The sequence below is a fragment of the Betta splendens genome, chromosome 5 (genome assembly GCF_900634795.4).
Source record: "Betta splendens chromosome 5, fBetSpl5.4, whole genome shotgun sequence".
In the NCBI taxonomy this organism is placed as follows: Eukaryota; Metazoa; Chordata; class Actinopteri; order Anabantiformes; family Osphronemidae; genus Betta; species Betta splendens.
In genome coordinates, this window is record NC_040885.2 from 11619841 (window position 1) to 11637357 (window position 17517).

Below are 17517 nucleotides of genomic sequence, written 5' to 3' on the forward strand. Positions count from 1 at the left end.
TCTCTGTGGCTGCTGCAGCTCTGCCTGGGGGGCTCTGTGTGGGCGGCTTGGGTCGTAACACCTGCCCTTCTGGAACTGAAGGTGTGTGGGCTCCCTGGCTGCTGGGATTCCTTCCTCTGCTTGCTGGATGGGCGTAGTGGCCGAGCCCCTCACATCACCCTGGCTTCCACAAGTGGCATTGTTCATGCACCAACGTCTGCCTCACCCTTTGGGTGAATAATGTTAAGCTACAGCCTTACTAACCTTGTAGTGTGACACTCAACACCTGAACAGGCTTTCAAAATTTCCAAATTCCAAAGTATTACTGATACTTATCACTACCAATATCAATAATGTGTTAATATGGAAATTGTGGTGTTGTATGTCATGACTTTTATTAAGTAGTATGGGATATGTATAACAATGCATATGTGTATGTACTGTATATGATATGTATATGTTTGTATAAGTATGTGCACATACCTTAACACTATTATTGGTATTAGTATTAATCTCCAAAATAAACCACAGTACAACAGTTGTTTAGATATGAATGTGTTAGCCTAAGGTACATCCCTGCTTATTTATTTTGCACCGATTGTTTACTTAACAGATTTGCTTGGTTTCAGCAGCTGGTTGCACCCCCCACCCCCCTTCTGCACACACACCCTAAAGCAGAAACTTAACCTGTCCACCAACACAACAACATCACACATATTTGGGATTAGCTAAATAAACCATTAAATAAACCATAAATCAAGAGGAGTAGATATATACCCCTCTTGTTAAAGCAAAGCTGTCCATCACAATATGGCATTCAGCGTAATATATGCTGCTTGTTAAACTGCTGGACAGAACAAAAAAAAAAAAGAAATGATGCTGGATGGGTTGGGAGCTGGGCTGGAGCTTATGGAGTTATTTGTAGGGGAGGAAAGGTCAATATGGGAGGTAACAGGGCTGGTAAAAAGATGGAGGCGGTACAGGATAAATGATTAATGTTGATGTGGGAGTAGAGTGACACCGGGACTCTTGACCCCGGGGGACGTGGAACCAATAAGATGCCAGTTGTGAGGAAATAGTTGTGTACTTTGGATAATGTAGAATTTGTGCCAGTAAAAAAGGGTTTGTGTCATAGTTTTATCACTAATTAAATACATGGTGTTTATTTTATAAAGAAAATAAAAGAAGGGTGAAAATTAAGTCTATATGTTTCAATGATTAATTAACGATTACCAGTAGCCCAGTCCCTGGTCCAACCAGCCCTGCCTGTGTTCAGTCCCTGGTCCAACCAATTCCGCCTGCTGTTGCTTGTTGTTGCTGACTTTTCCCTCTCGCTCTCTCCCCCCTCACTCTAACCGGTCAAGGCAGATGGCAACACACATCCAGCCTGGTTCTGCTGGAGGTTTCTTCCTTGTTAGAGAGGCAGATTTTCCTTTTCACTGTTGCAGTCAAATTGTAATTAAAAGCTTGTTGTGTGCAAAGTGCCTTGAGATACTTTGTGATGATTTTTTTATATCGAGTTTATATTTTTTGTAACATAAAACCCTAAATTAGGTAATTTCTTGTATTAAAATGTACTTTAAAAAAACAGAATGAGAGTACCAGAGATCTACAGTATGGCCAGCGCTTACTGTAGCTGTTCTGTGTGTGTGTATGTATGTGTGGGTGGGTGGTTGAGTGGGTGGAGGTTGATACAAGACAAACTGGAGGCACGGTTGCACTCTGACAGGAGACATCATGGGGAGAGCTCTGATGCAAACCACCCTCTTTGGCCTGTTGCTGACTTTGGTGACCTCATTACCAAATAAAGTAAGTTCATAAAAGCTGAGCAACTCCACTGTAAATACGGTATTTTACAGGAGAAAGACATCCATGGTAAGATTAATGTAGATTAGCTTTGTGTCAATACTGTATAAAACAAGACATTGCATGTAAAACCCTCTGTACAATAAAATGCTTGTTTGCCGCTAATTGTAGGGTGTTGTTTGAGTTGTGACCTTTTAAAAAGACCAAAACATCTGTTTGTGCTTGATGTATTATGTAGATGTATTAGTCTGATTGTGAAAACATAATCTAATGTTGAATCTGTTGGTAAATCTTTTAGGGACAAAGAGCAAAGTTTAATAGACAAAATCAATAACTAAATAACTGGTGTAAACATTGTGATGCAGTTGAGTTGAGTCATAAACTTTGTAATTCTAGAGTTAAAACATTTCACCATCTGTTCAGGTAGCTTCTTCAGCCTGAGGGATGTTGGTTAGAGACCACACAGTTATCACCCAGCTACACATCACTTTACTCCTGTAAAGGTTAGGCCTTTTGGTGGACAAAGGACTGTGCCTAGAGTAGATGTAAATGTTATTTAAGCACATGCACAAAGCAATGGGAAATTGGGGTTTGGAATTCTATCAACAGATGATCTTGGTCAAAAGATCAGTGTATTCTTTATTTACTACCCTCCTGTATTTTCCTAGGATGACTGGGACATCTACAGCTTTCACATCAACTCCACAGTGACCAGTCGTTACGCTACAACAGTCATCACAAGCCGCGTGGCCAATCGAATGAACGAATCCAAGGAAGTAGAATTCCAAGTGCGGATTCCCAAGAATGCCTTCATCAGTAAATTCAGAATGTGTGTGAAATATTTACATGGTTTACACATGGTTTACACATGAACAATAAATGAGTAACAAATCAGGGGACAGTCAGGACTGTTGTTCACCATCATTTCTTCAGGTTTATGGACGGCCAGGTGTACGATGGTGTTGTGAAAACCAAGGAACAGGCTCAGCAGCAGTACACTGCAGCTGTATCCCGTGGGCAAAGCGCTGGGCTCGTCAGGTACATGGGCCACTTTACTGCCTACAGGTCCTGTCTTTTACTTGAACCTCTCACAGTGGGGCCTCAGTGTAACATGCAGTAGCACAATCTAAAGAAGAGGGTGAGAACCTGTGCTCCAGTGCTGTGATGGTGCTCTGTATTGCAGCTCTGTAGGGAGGACCCTGGAGGAATTTAAGACGTCAGTGACTGTGGCTGCTCACAAAAAAGTGACCTTTGAACTCACGTATGAGGAACTGCTGAAACGCAGACACGGCAAGTACGAACTGCAAATCCATGCTCGGCCGATGCAGCCTGTCAGCGACTTCAAGGTAGGTCTCATCATGTAGTGGTCATGCAGGGAGGGTAGGGGTCATTACATATTAATTCATGAGTGGTTCTAAGTATTTTCCCTCCAGGTTGATGTGTACATTGATGAAAAGGCTGGCATCAGTTTCCTGGAGGTTAAAGGTGGACTAAGCACCAAGCTCTGGCTAATGCCATCACCAAAACACTGACAGACAAACAGGTACAGCAGGAAGTGATGGCAAATCCTTACAGTATGTTTATTAGTTTGTTTCATCCAGTTTACTGTGCAGTCAATGCATCATTTTTTTTAATCATGATGTACTGTACTTTTACTGTTGCGTGACATCACTTGAACTATAACTCTACAAACACAAAAACTGTTATTTTTCCTATAGGCCTTAGCGGCTCAGGGTGGGAATTACCCCCCTGGGCTGCTACAATATTATAACAGATGAAACAGCCTCCAGGTCCAAGCTTCAGTTGTCCCTTTCAGTTCATGCTGTTTTCTGGCATCCTCTTGTTTGTAGGCGTGGGTGTACTTCTACCCAACTGAAAGCCAACAGAAGACATGTGACAGCTGTGGAGAGCAGGGTATGAATGGAGATCTGGTTATTGTTTATGATGTCAACAGGGACATTTCAGTTGGTGACATTAAGGTACATAAAGCGGTTTTCTGTTCATTACATTAAAACCAACAATACAGTATATAAGTTATCTACAGTGACTAACTACTTCTTAACAAACCTTTCAACAATAATAATTTCTACCTTTTTTAAGGCATCAGGTGGATATTTTGTTCACCACTTGCTCCGTCCAGTCTTCCACGGATACCAAAGAATGTTGTCTTTGTTATTGATCAAAGTGGCTCCATGAGTGGGCGAAAAATACAACAGGTACAGTTTGTTAAATACTGTCACTGAGGCACAGCAGGAATTTTAGCTTAGTGAGACGCAATGAATTTCGTTTTTGAACATGAAGTAATCATTACCTCATGGGTTTTTAAACCTGAGTTGAAGCCCTGACATGTCAGTGATTCTTCTTTTCTCAGACCAGGACAGCATTAATCCATATTTTGAACGATTTGAATGAAGATGATTTTTTCGGTCTCATCACTTTTGATGGTGAAATTTTTCACTGGAAGAGAGAACTTGTTCAGGCCACCAAGACAAACGTGAACAGTGCCAAGACTTTTGCACAAAATATTCCAGCCAGAGGATGTGAGTGTGTTTTAATAAATATGTATACTTTGTATAATGTTAACAAGTAGAACAGCAAAGACTAAATATGTTTTTACTTCATTGTAGCCACTGACATTGATGCAGCAGTGCTGGAAGGAGCTCGTATTCTGAAGGCACATCCCAGAGAAGGTTCAGCATCGATCCTTATACTTCTGACTGATGGAGACCCAACCTCAGGTTAGGACTAAATACACATATACATGAATACTATGCCCTAATGAGACCATAAATAACTTATTTACATGTATTTCAATGGGTTTTCTTTTAAAGTGCGGTGATTATCAGTTTTGAAATTAAAAAATGTAATATAATCCACATTTCTTTCAGAAATTAAGGATGATCTTGAACCTACCGAAATCTACCACTTAATGTGGTAATGATGTGAAATTTGTTCACTGTCTTTTTCTGGTTATTGTTTAAATAAACATCTTTTGTTACTACAGGGGAGAGAAACCTTGAAACAATACAGTCCAATGTCCGAAAGGCCATTGCAGGCAAATTTCCTCTCTACTGTCTTGGTTTTGGTTTTGACGTCAATTTTGAATTCCTTGAGAAGATGTCACTGCAGAACAACGGTGTAGCACGACGGATCTATGAGGACTCTGATGCTGACTTACAGCTGAAGGTATTTAGAAAGACTTGGCTCCTTCATGTTATTATTACTGAGGACTGTTGGACATGGGGAGAATCAAGATTCCTGCACTGTCCATTAACAGGGTTTCTATGAAGAGGTGGCCACTCCTCTGTTGACCAATGTAACCATGATGTACACAGGAGGCACCAATCTGACCCAGACTCACTTCACACAGTATTATAATGGCTCTGAGATTGTGGTGGCTGGTCAGATCACCAACAATGACATTGAGACCTTCACTCCAGAAGTTATAGCCATTTCAGTAAGAATTCATTTAAGCTGCACACTGTGTGTAATAATGTGAAACAGCTTTAATGACATGAATGTGGGCCACAACAGGGAACAGGCAGTGTGAGGTTTTCTGACACTAATCCCACTGTGGAATCGACTGACACAGTGTCTGACAGACGCCTTCAGAGGGTTTGGGCCTACCTCACAGTCAAACAACTCCTGGACAAGGCGTGAGTGTGGTGTTGGCCATTTTCTTCTGTAGTCTGTAATCAATGAATTATTAAAAGCTGCAATCCTCATTTGTAATAATAGAATTTTAAGAAAATATAATATTTCTCTGACTGATTTAAAGTTTTGGCTGATGTTCTTTTATTGCAGTGTCTCAAAAAAGGTTCAATCTATGAAAATATTGTTGCGTGTTAATAATCATAATCATAACTTAGGCTGCAGTTGTCTGGGCCTGAGAAGGATCGAATGAGGGAGGAGGCCTTGAAGCTGTCACTAAAGTACAGTTTTGTGACCTCACTCACATCTATGGTGGTCACCAAGCCTGAGGGAGAAAACTCTGATGTGCTGCATAAACCCAAAGAAGGTGAAAAACCTGCAGCAGTACAAATGTGAGAAACATACATACAACAGAATACAAAATCTAAAACGTTTATCTTCAACTGTTTTCTTTCAACAGGCCAGATGCAGCCTATTCCAGGTATTACATTGCTCTGCTCGAACATCATATATAAAATGATGTATTTTTTGTATAAATGTATTGATAATTATTACAAACTGAAAGTCCATTTATCACTTAAAGATGTACATGTGAAAAAGGTTTTAATTTGCGAGCAGTTTATTTACAATTAGACTACAAGACAGTAAAGTCAAACTTGGTCTTAATATAGTGTTGTTATTTTTTTCTTTTTTACAGTTGCGACTTCACGTATTTCAGGTTTGATAAGTAAACTTTCTTTGATGCTCATATAATTTCATTTTGAAACAGAACAAATGTATACAGTATATGTCCTAAAGGTGAACCCTACTGTCACAGTAAAATCTGAAATTGACTTCATGCTCTAAAAAGTTAATGTTCATGTGTTTTCTTTTTATAGGCCAGATGCAGCCTAATCCAGGTATTGCATTGCTCTGCTCTAACATGATAATATAAAATGATTTATTATGTATATTATATGTGTTTTATATATAAATGTATGCACACAACAGTATTGCAAACTCGAAGACGCACCATTAGTATCATTAACAATATTTTAACAGATACATTAAAACTGTTACCAACATCTTTCAAAATAAACAAATGTTACATTATTGCAAAATACATCTTAATGAATCTAATAGAAATTTTCTTATCTTACTGAAATGTATCTTTTTTTTATTAACTCATGTTTTTGATGTATTTATGGCATGTCTTTTTAGGTGCTGCAGATTATGATGTTTCCTATTATATTGGTAATGTATGATGTATTGTATGTATGATTATGGTGTCCCTATTTACAAGAACATAACAGAAATCATTAACAGTAACATCAGTACAAATACTGTGGTCAGGATACCTGTACAGGGAGAAAACTCTAAACTATTTACAATTAGACTACAAGACAGTAAAGTCAAACTTTGTTCTAATTTATTCTTCATATTTTTTTCTGTTTTACAGCTGCAACTTCACATGATTCAGGTTTGATAGAGACACACTTGTGAGAGGAAAATTAAATTAAACTTTCTTTAATGCTCATGTAGTTTTATTTTGAAACAGAACAAATGTGTACAGTACATGTCCTAAATGTGTATCCTATTGTCATCCAGTAAAAGCTGAAATTGGCTTCACGCTCCCAAAGCAGTTTGGTAGACTCTCTCTAAACTAGAACATTTGCCAAAAATTTTGCTAATAACTGTTTGGACTAAAATATTTTTAATAAAATATGTTGTTATGGTACTCTAAATAAAAAAAAGAAAAATAAGTAAATAAAAATATTTCACATTGATGTTTTGCAACACAACTGTATGTAGCTCAAAGAAAATTATAAGCACCACAACAACATGTTCATGCTCTTTTTTTCTTATCAAATTTTTTATCAAATTTCTTTTACTGCAATTAGAATTGTTTTAGCATTTATGTACAATTTTTTTTTTTTAGGAATTGGTGCTGGTGCTGGTATTGCTGGAGAAATAGGTACTGTTATCTCTTTTAATATTCTTTTTATGTACAATAACTACACTATATGTCCTAATGTTCCCTAGTTGATACCAACTTACAGTAAATGTTTGGCAAAGACTATATTAAGTCCCTATTGTCACGGCGCTCTAGGTAGCGGACCCACATGCACGGCAGAGACAAAGCTTGGTGAATAACAAGGGTTTATATGTACTCTTGGTCAGACAGGCAAGGGTCGATACACAAAGGCGGCGGTTACAGTACAGACAGGGATTAGACAGTCGGTGGTCAGAAGGCAGGCTTAGGTCAGACTTACGGCAAGGCGGTATCACAGGTGAGGCGGATGGCAATGGGCAGGAAAAACAGGGTCGGTCACGAAACAAGACAGGAATTAATGCTGGACTGCTGACAATAACACAAAGACAATCTGGCAACTGGGCAGGGCTAGAGCTGGTGCTAAAATGCGGACTGATGATGACTAGATGGGTGACAGGTGAGTTGATTAGAACCGGAAGTAAGGCTGGCTGAAACTAACAATGACTGAGACAGGAAGTGGTGACAAAATAAAACCGGAAATGAGTAATTGCAGTGACTAAATGACATGAGCTGTGACACCTATTCACAAGAACATAACTTAAATTACTAACAGTACGAATAGTCAAGGTACCCGCACTCTCTTTCATACAGGAGTTGTAAATAGAGGAAAACCCAAAAACGTTCTTGAGATTTACATTGGAAACAATTTTTTTATGTCTTATTAGAGCACATCTCATTAGTATCCTTAACAATATTTAAACAGGTACATTAAAACTGTTACCAACATCTTTCAAAATAAACAAATGTTACATTATTGTAAAATACATCTTAATGAATTTAATGGAAATTTTCTTATCTTACTGTAAATGTATCTTTTTTTATTAACCCCTTTTTTTTATGTATTTATGGCATGTTTTTTAGGTGCTGCAGATTATGATGTTTCCTATTATATCGGTAATGTATGATGTATTGTATGTATGATTATGGTGGAGAGTATGTACTAGGACTTAAGTCCCTATTTACTAGAACATAACAGAAATCATTAACAGTAACATCAGTACAAATACTGTAGTCAGGATACCTGCACAGGGAGAAAACTCTGGCTTTTTTACAATTACACTACAAGACAGTAAAGTCAAACTTTGTTCTAATTTATTTTTCTTTTTTTTCTGTTTTACAGCTGCAACTTCACATGATTCAGGTTTGATAGAGACACACTTGTGAGAGGAAAATTTAATTAAACTTTCTTTAATGCTCATGTAGTTTTATTTCGAAACAGAACAAATGTGTACAGTACATGTCCTAAATCTGTGCCCTATTGTCATCCAGTAAAAGCTGAAATTGGGTTCACGCTCCCAAGGCAGTTTGGTAGACTCTCTCTAAACTAGAACATTTGCCAAAAATTTTGCTAAAAACTGTCTGGACTAAAATATTTTAATAAAATGTAATGTTATGGTACTGTATATAAAAAAAATAAGTAAATAAAAATATTTCACATTGATGTTTTGCAAAACAACTGTATGTAGCTCAGAGAAAATGATATGCACTACAACAACATGTTTATGCTCTTTTTTTTATAAAATTTCTTATTAAATGTGTAGAACACTAGATTTCACATTAGCCTTTAGACTTGTTTTTGTTTGTTTTGTCTTATAGCTGCTGCTGCTACTGATGGAAGAATAGGTACTGTATTTTTTTCTTTTAATACTCTTTTTATATACAGTAACTGTTTTTATTTACAGATATCAAGGTACACCATATGTCCTAATGTTTCCTGGTTGATACTGTACCATCTTAAATGTTTAGCAAAGACCATAATAAGTCCCTATTTACAAGAACATAACTGAAATCATTAACAGTAACATCAGTACAAATACTTTAGTCAAGATACCTGCACAGGGAGAAAACTCTGATGTGCTGCATAAACCCAAAGAAGGTGAAAAACCTGCAGCACTATAAATGTGAAAAACATTAAGAGAATATAAAATCTAAAAAGTTTATCTTCATCTGTTTTTTTTAAACAGGCCAGATGCAGCCTATTCCAGGTATTGCATTGCTCTCCTCTAAAAAAATTAGGATTTAAAAAGCTAAAAAGTTCATTTGTCCTGTGTTTTGCTTTTAACATGAGACATGCATCACTTTCTAGGTTTGTTACTGAAGCAAAACAAATTGTTATAAGCTCGCTGGATAGCGATCGGTAAAGTCACAGGACTTGCATTTGGATTGGTTCGAATCCCCCGTTAGGGCGAATAGGCATCCAGTGTGGGTCCTTGGGCAAGACCCTTTAAGCTACCGCCTACCTCATATTGTCTGAGAGACAATGAACATGAGATACCGGCTCAGACGTCGCCCGGTCTAACAAGGTCTGCGTCAGGTGTTGGGGAACCAGAGCACCTTGGCGAGAAGTGGGCTACTGGAACAAGAAAGAAATGGCTGAGATGCGAGAACAAGGCTCTGTTGGAATGCTACTACTCAAGTAACCCTAGTCAGAGGGGCTACATGCAAAGAATGTGCGGTGAATGGGAACGGAGAAACCCACATTCAAGGCTGACGGCGAAGCAACTAGTAGCTCAGTGTTCCAACATCCACAAACGGCAACTGCACAGTCTACGCTCTTTGCACAGTCTACACCTTGGGTCTTGTCTGGTGTGGTAGATCTGGGCCTCTATGGCTCTGGTGCTCAGGGCCTGCTCCTGTGCAGCCAGGATGAGTGCCTCTGTGCTGTCCTTCAGCCCGGCCCTTTCAAGCCATTGGTAGGATTTGTTGAGATTAGCCACTTCAGTTATGTTCCGGTGGTACATCCCGTGCAAGGGCTTGTCCTCCCATGATGGTCCCTCTTCCAGCATCTCATCCTCTGTTCTCCACTGCCTGAGACATTCACTCAGCACGTCATCTGTCGGGGCCTTATCCTTGATGTACTTATGGATCTTGGATGTTTCATCCTGGATAGTGGCTCTCACGCTCACTAGTCCTCGGCCTCCTTCCTTGCGGCTAGCGTACAGTCTCAGGGTGCTGGATTTGGGGTGGAACCCTCCATGCATGGTGAGGAGCTTTCGTGTCTTAACATCTGTGGTCTGTATCTCTTCCTTTGGCCACCTTATTATCCCCGCAGGGTATCTGATCACTGGCAGAGCGTAGCTGTTTATTGCCCGGGATTTGTTCTTGCCATTGAGCTGGCTTCTTAGGACTTGCCTTACTCGTTGGAGGTATTTGGCTGTTGCCGCATTCCTTGTTGCCTGTTCAAGGTTGCCGTTTGCCTGTGGTATTCCAAGGTACTTGTAATTGTCCTCAATGTCTGCTATTGTTCCTTCTGGGAGTGAGACCCCTTCTGTGTGGATTACCTTGCCTCTCTTTGTCACCATCCTCCCACATTTCTCGAGCCCGAATGGCATCCCAATGTCTAAGCTGTAGATCCTGGTGGTGTGGATCAGTGAGTCGATGTCTTGCTCACTCTTGGCGTACAGCTTGATGTCATCCATGTAGAGGAGGTGACTTATGGTGGCCCCGTTCCGGAGTCGGTATCCATAGCCAGTCTTGTTTATTATTTGGCTGAGGGGGTTCAGACCTATGCAGAACAGCAGTGGGGACAGTGCATCTCCTTGGTATATGCCACATTTGATGGATACTTGGGCAAGTGGCTTCCCATTGGCTTCAAGGGTGGTTCTCCACAACCTCATCGAGTTTGCAATGAAGGCCCTTAGAGTTCTGTTGATGTTGTACAGCTCCAAGCATTCAGTGATCCATGTGTGTGGCATTGAGTCATAGGCTTTCTTGTAGTCGATCCAGGCTGTGCACAGGTTGGTGTGTCGCATTCTGCAGTCTTGGGCGACTGTTCTGTCTACCAGGAGTTGGTGTTTGGCTCCTCTGGTATCCTTACCAATGCCCTTCTGTGCTTCGCTCATGTATTGACTCATGTGCCCACTTATCTTAGCTGCGATGATGCCTGACATGAGCTTCCATGTTGTGGAGAGACAGGTTATTGGCCGGTAGTTGGATGGGACTGTGCCCTTTGAGGGATCCTTCATTATCAGGATCGTTCGCCCTTCGGTTAGCCATTCAGGGTGAGTCCCATCCCTTAGCAGCTGGTTCATTTGTGCTGCCAGGCGCTCATGGATTGCAGTGAGCTTCTTTAGCCAGTAGGCGTGGATCATGTCAGGGCCAGGTGCTGTCCAGTTTTTCATACCTGAGACTCTATGTTGGATGTCTGCCACTGTGATAGTCACTGGATTCTGTTCAGGGAGGTTGCTGTGGTCTTCCCTCAGATCCACCAGCCAATGTGCATCACTGTTGTGTGATGCCTCCCTTTCCCATATACCCTTCCAGTACTGTTCAGTTTCCAGCCTTGGTGGGTCTGCTCTGTTGTTAGTACCCTGCCATTGAGAGTACACTTTCGCAGGTTGTGTTGCGAACAGCCGGTTTATTCGTCTGGCTTCGTTATCTCTGGTGTATCTCTTTAGGCGGCTGGCCAAGGCTTGTAGCCTTTGCTTGGCAGTTTCGAGTGCTTCAGGTATGGTCATCTGGCTGTACCTCTTGGGCATCGGTCTTTTCATTGCACCTCTCTGGGCCTCTGTCATTTGGCTCACTTCCCTCCGAGCTGCCTTGATTTTTGCCTCCAACCTTCGTTTCCATGGTGGGTATTGTTTCTCATGGCTCCCATGGTTGCTCTTATGGCCAAGCACCTCTAGGATCACTGATGCTGAAGCGTATATCAGCTCATTGGTTTCTGTGATTGTTCTGGTAGGGATCGCTCTCAATGCTGCATTCACATCTTCCATGAGACTTTCTGATGGTACTTCACTTAGCCGTTGTAGTGGGGTTCGGGGTTGCCTGTTCAATCTCGCCATGATCTTATCTTTCAGGTCAGTCGCTGCCTCGCTCAGCGTATCTGTGCTTATTGGGGCTTCGTACCCAATTTCCGGTTGGGGAGATGGTGAAACCTCCCCTCTGACCTGGCGTCCTGGCTCCCCCTTGCCGTAGCATTTGTGTTGTATCTCGTCAATCTCAAGTCGTGATAGCAGTTGCCGTTTGTGGATGTTGGAACACTGAGCTACTAGTTGCTTCGCCGTCAGCCTTGAATGTGGATTTCTCCGTTCCCATTCACCGCACATTCTTTGCATGTAACCCCTCTGACTAGGGTTACTTGAGTAGTAGCATTCCAACAGAGCCTTGTTCTCGCATCTCAGCCATTTCTTTCTTGTTCCAGTAGCCAGTAGTATATATATATGGAATATATATATATATATATATATATATATATATATATATATATATATATATATATATATATATATATCCAGCTATCCATATATATATATATATATATATATATGATTGATTTAGTCAGACCATTCTTTGGGGTCCACCGTTCAATAAGAAATAGCTACATGAAAGTGTTGCATCTGGATCAAACACATTCACTCAATTTACCCTGCCTGACTTATGGGAATAAGTGCTAGAAGGTGGATGGATGTATATTTAAACGTATAATTACTTTATATTTCCACATTTTGTGTCCTTGTAGACGAAAGACAAACAACAAAACCTAATGACTGATTACAACTATGTTTACATTTTTTCACTTGTTTTCTTACTTTTTATGTGGCTACACTAAGGCTTCCAATAATTACTCCAATGTTTGAAACAAGAAACCACACTTAACTAAATGCTGTACTGCTCCTGTATCCCTTAAAGTGTTGCTTTATTCATGCAGTAGCTGTTCTTTTGTTTTGTTTTTTCCTACAGACTGGATTGGAGGTCATATAAGAACATATCCATCTTCAGGTTGTAAAGTACATTAGAACCTTTTAAGCACATATGCAATTAGATTTTAGCAGCCATGACTTCATCAATGTCTTTAAATAAAATAAGGGTCACAAGGGCCTTTCCCAGTGTCTCTCATGGACCTGCTTTGAAAACAAGTACAGTAGGAAAAAACACACACTTAAATTACACACGAGAAGGACTCTAGCACTGCGTGACCCTTAGGAGGATATGAATGAAAGTGCTGTCAAATCTTTTTAAACAATATACAGAATTATTGATTTGATACTCACATCGTACGGTAACTTTTACAGTACACTGTCAGAATGAGTGAGTGAAAATTTTTAACTAAATATAATGACCATCTTCAAGTTAACATATCTCTTAGTATCCACCTTCCAGTGAATTAGAAAGAAAATTGATCTTTCTGCAACATGCATTGACAAATGCACATGTTCGTTAGCTTTGAATTTATTCATCCTGACATCCACATCAACTAATTCTAGTTTAGTTTCACTGTTAAAAGGGAGGATTAAAATAGTAGTAGTAGATACATTCAGTACTTTGTCGTACATTTAAGGAACTGCCATTCTAATTTCTCCCTATACAGATATTACTGCTAGTCCTGCTTCTCCTCATGGCACAGTAGCTACTGGTACAGTATTTCATACATACAACTTTGTGTGTGTGTGTGTGTGTGTGTGTGTGTGTGTGTGTGTGTGTGTGTGTGTGTGTGTGTGTGTGTGTGTGTGCGCGTTCATACACTAGACTATGAATTTCTATACAAATTAAACTATAAGGGTTACAGGGTTCACATGTTCAATTGCTTTAGATTTGCTCATCCTGACACCCACATTTACTAGTTTATTTATTATTTGACTGTTTTTTGCTGGTGTAGGTAAAAGGTGTGCATTTACTAAAAACTAAAGATCCATTGTTTAAGGTTTGAGGCAATTGTGATTTTTTTCCCCATTTTGATTTTGATCATTTAAATTTTGCAGCAAACTTTTCTTTACTGCATTTAAAATATATGTAATTACGTATTGGAGGGAAGCCAGTGTTTGTCCTCATCAAACAAGTTCATTCTGTACAAAGGTTTTAATCTACTCTGTGTCTCTAGTTCCTGTTTTGCACAGGTTTTTGATTAAAACTGAGAATCAGTCTCTTCCACTCTGCTTTGACGTTCCTGGAGACACTCGCCTTAAACTACTTCACCATCCCAGTGAGGGTCAGTAACATTATTTTACCCATTCTATATCCCAGATGATGCAAGAAATACATACAAGAAAATACAAAAAAGAAAAAGGAAAAAAATTCTTGAAAATTTTGTTCACATCATATTGTCATATAATTCCCCGGTTTCAAGTGTGCTGCTGATGAACATCTGTTTTCATTTGCACCAGAGCTTTCTGTGATTGGTCTCCTGGATTCACCACCAAATACAGGATTCAAACTAATCGTCATCCAATTAAAGAATAGCCAGGTTGTTGAGCTGTGCCCTGACGGCCTCATTAAGCAACAGGTTCAAGGAGTTATGCATTACACTGGACAGAACCTTGTCTCAACTGAGTGAGTAGAATAAAGAATACCTGTAGTGGTAGTAGATATACTGTGGAAAAGCACCAACTTCACTCACAGTTTAAGACTACAACCACCTGCTTTCTCAGTAGTTTGATATGATGTCTGAAAATGTCTGAGAGACAAACATGCTTTAAGACACGCTTTGATTTTTTTCTTTAGCATAACTGCTATCGGACGAGACAAGGAATTTGATGTTGCCATTAGAGACACTCGCATGGTCGTCTTAATTCATGAGGTGGATGGTAACAAGTTCCTCTGGCCGGTTTTAAGACAGAAACCGTCAGACAACAGCATTGATGGAATTTTAGGTTTGTTTGAATGAATCAAAAAATCAGTTAAAGAACGCATCCATATGAGGTTTGAACAATCATTCAAGTATTCTCTGCTTTTCCTCTTATATTATGTGTCCAGTTCTAAAGCCAGCAGTTTATGAGGAGGTGCAGCAAAGTCCCTCCACAAAGCTGAAGATCAGAGATCAGGAGATTGGTGTCACCAGGTACAGTTTGGTCTCATACCCTTTAGTATTAGACCACAGAATGAAAAGTTATTTAAAAGTGAACATTAGTATAAAGAAGCTCCTTCTACAAAAACATGACCATGTCTGTGATTCCTTTGCAGATCCAGTGCTGTTGACTACACTATTTCTGCTGCCCCAACACTGGACTGCTGGTTCATGTCTGCTGAGTCTGCTCTGCAGAGACGCCTGGATGATTTCATTGTTTAATCACCAGAAATATAAAATAAAGAAAAATAATTAATTCACTATAGACAAAAATTGCAAATCAATAAAACATATTCAAAACCTTTGCTTGTCTGAAACTTAATATTCATCATAGATGCATAGGATGTGTCAGTCTCTACATTTATTTGGAATAATATTTAATCCTAAATTAACGAATTTGTTACCTTTGAGTTATATCAAAGTACAGTATATATTCTGTATATGTGAAACAAGAAATGTCAACAAAGGCCTGTTCTGGGAAACTGGAGATCATGACTGAGGTGACAGAATCTGGACCTGAAGACCGGCCAAACCTGCTCCTGTGCTTATTGATGGCTTGTACATGAGATGCTGCTGGATGGGTTGTAAAGGCTGGAACTTATAGAGTGACTTAAAGAATTTGTTACCTTTAAGTTATATCAAAGTACAGTATACTGTATATTCTGTATATGTGAAACAAGAAATGTCAACAAAGGCCTGTTCTGGGAAACTGGAGATCATGACTGAGGTGACAGAATGTGGAAAAGATGAATAGAGGTGATTTTGGATGATCTGGGCAGAACTTGCCATACTTATTGGGAACTAATGCAGTTATTTGCAACATTGCTGATTAGAGCTGCAGATTCAGAATGTGTGGGAACAATTCCAATATTGAAAAAAAGGACAAATCCTGTTTGTACATTTGAGTCAACTTACATTCCTGCATATCCCCTTGCCACAGCATCTATTGGTACAGTATTTCATAAGATGTAAAAATGATTGGCTTCCAGTCACTGCATATTGTAGCCTTATTTATGTTTATCAAAATAGTGTGTGGGTGGTGGTACGGGATAAATGACTATTGTTGATGTGGGAGTGGAGTGACACCGGGACGCTCAACCCCAGAAGACAGGGAACCAATGAGATGCCAGTTGTGAGTAAATAGTTGTGAACTTGGATAGTGTTGATTCACCACGACGGACCGATACACCGACCGCATTACTGCAGCCGATCCATCTGTCAAACTGACGCTCCTTCCTTCCCTCACTTGTGAACAAGACCCCAAGATACTCTCCTCCAACCTGAAGAGAGCAAACCACCTTTTTCCAGTCGAGAACCATGGCCTCAGATTTGGAGGAACTGATTCTCATCCCAGCCGCTTCACACTCAGCTGCAAACTGCACCAGCGCATGCTGGAGGTCCTGGCCTGATGAAGCCAACAGGACAACATCATCTGCAAAAAGCAGAGATGCTATCCTGTGGTCCCCAAACCAGACCCCCTCCGGCCCCTGGCTGCGCCTAGAAATTCTGTCCATAAAAATAATGAACAGAACCGGTGACAAAGGGCAGCCCTGTCGAAGTCCAACATGCAACGGGAACAGGTCTGACTTATTGCTGGCAATGGGAACCAAGCTCCTGCTCCGATTGTACACAGATGCAATGCAATGTTGCATATATACACACTCTATTCTCACCCTCCTCGGGTGGTCTCATCCACTTTCCAAGCTCGGGTCCTCTACCAGAGGCCAGGGAGCTTGAGGGTTCTGCGCAGTATCCTTGCTGTTCCTAGGACTGCACTTTTCTGGACTGAGATTTCGGATGTTTTTCCAGGGATCTGTCGTAGCCACTCCTCCAGTTTGGGGGTCACAGCCCCCAGTGCTCCGATCACCACAGGCACCACTGTGGCCCTCACCCTCCAAGCCTTCTCCAGTTCTTCTCTGAGCCCTTGGTATTTCTCTAGTTTCTCATGTTCCTTTTTCCTGATGTTGCCATCGCTTGGTATTGCCACATCCACCACTACGGCTTTCCTCTGCTCTTTATCCACCACCACAATGTCTGGTTGGTTCGCCATTACCATTCTGTCAGTCTGGATCTGGAAGTCCCACAGGATCTTGGCTTGCTCGTTCTCTACCACCTTGGGAGGTGTTTCCCACTTTGACCTTGGGGTTTCCAGTCCATACTCCGCGCAGATGTTCCTGTATACTATGCCAGCCACTTGGTTATGGCGTTCCATGTATGCTTTGCCTGCCAGCATCTTACACCCTGCAGTTATGTGCTGGACCGTCTC

At 40.4% G+C, this 17517-nt stretch overlaps 1 pseudogene; it reads left to right on the top strand.

The window, feature by feature from the left end:
• Positions 1–1686: 1686 nt before the first annotated feature.
• On the top strand, positions 1687–15535 carry LOC114855148 (inter-alpha-trypsin inhibitor heavy chain H3-like; annotated as a pseudogene).
• Positions 15536–17517: the final 1982 nt, after the last annotated feature.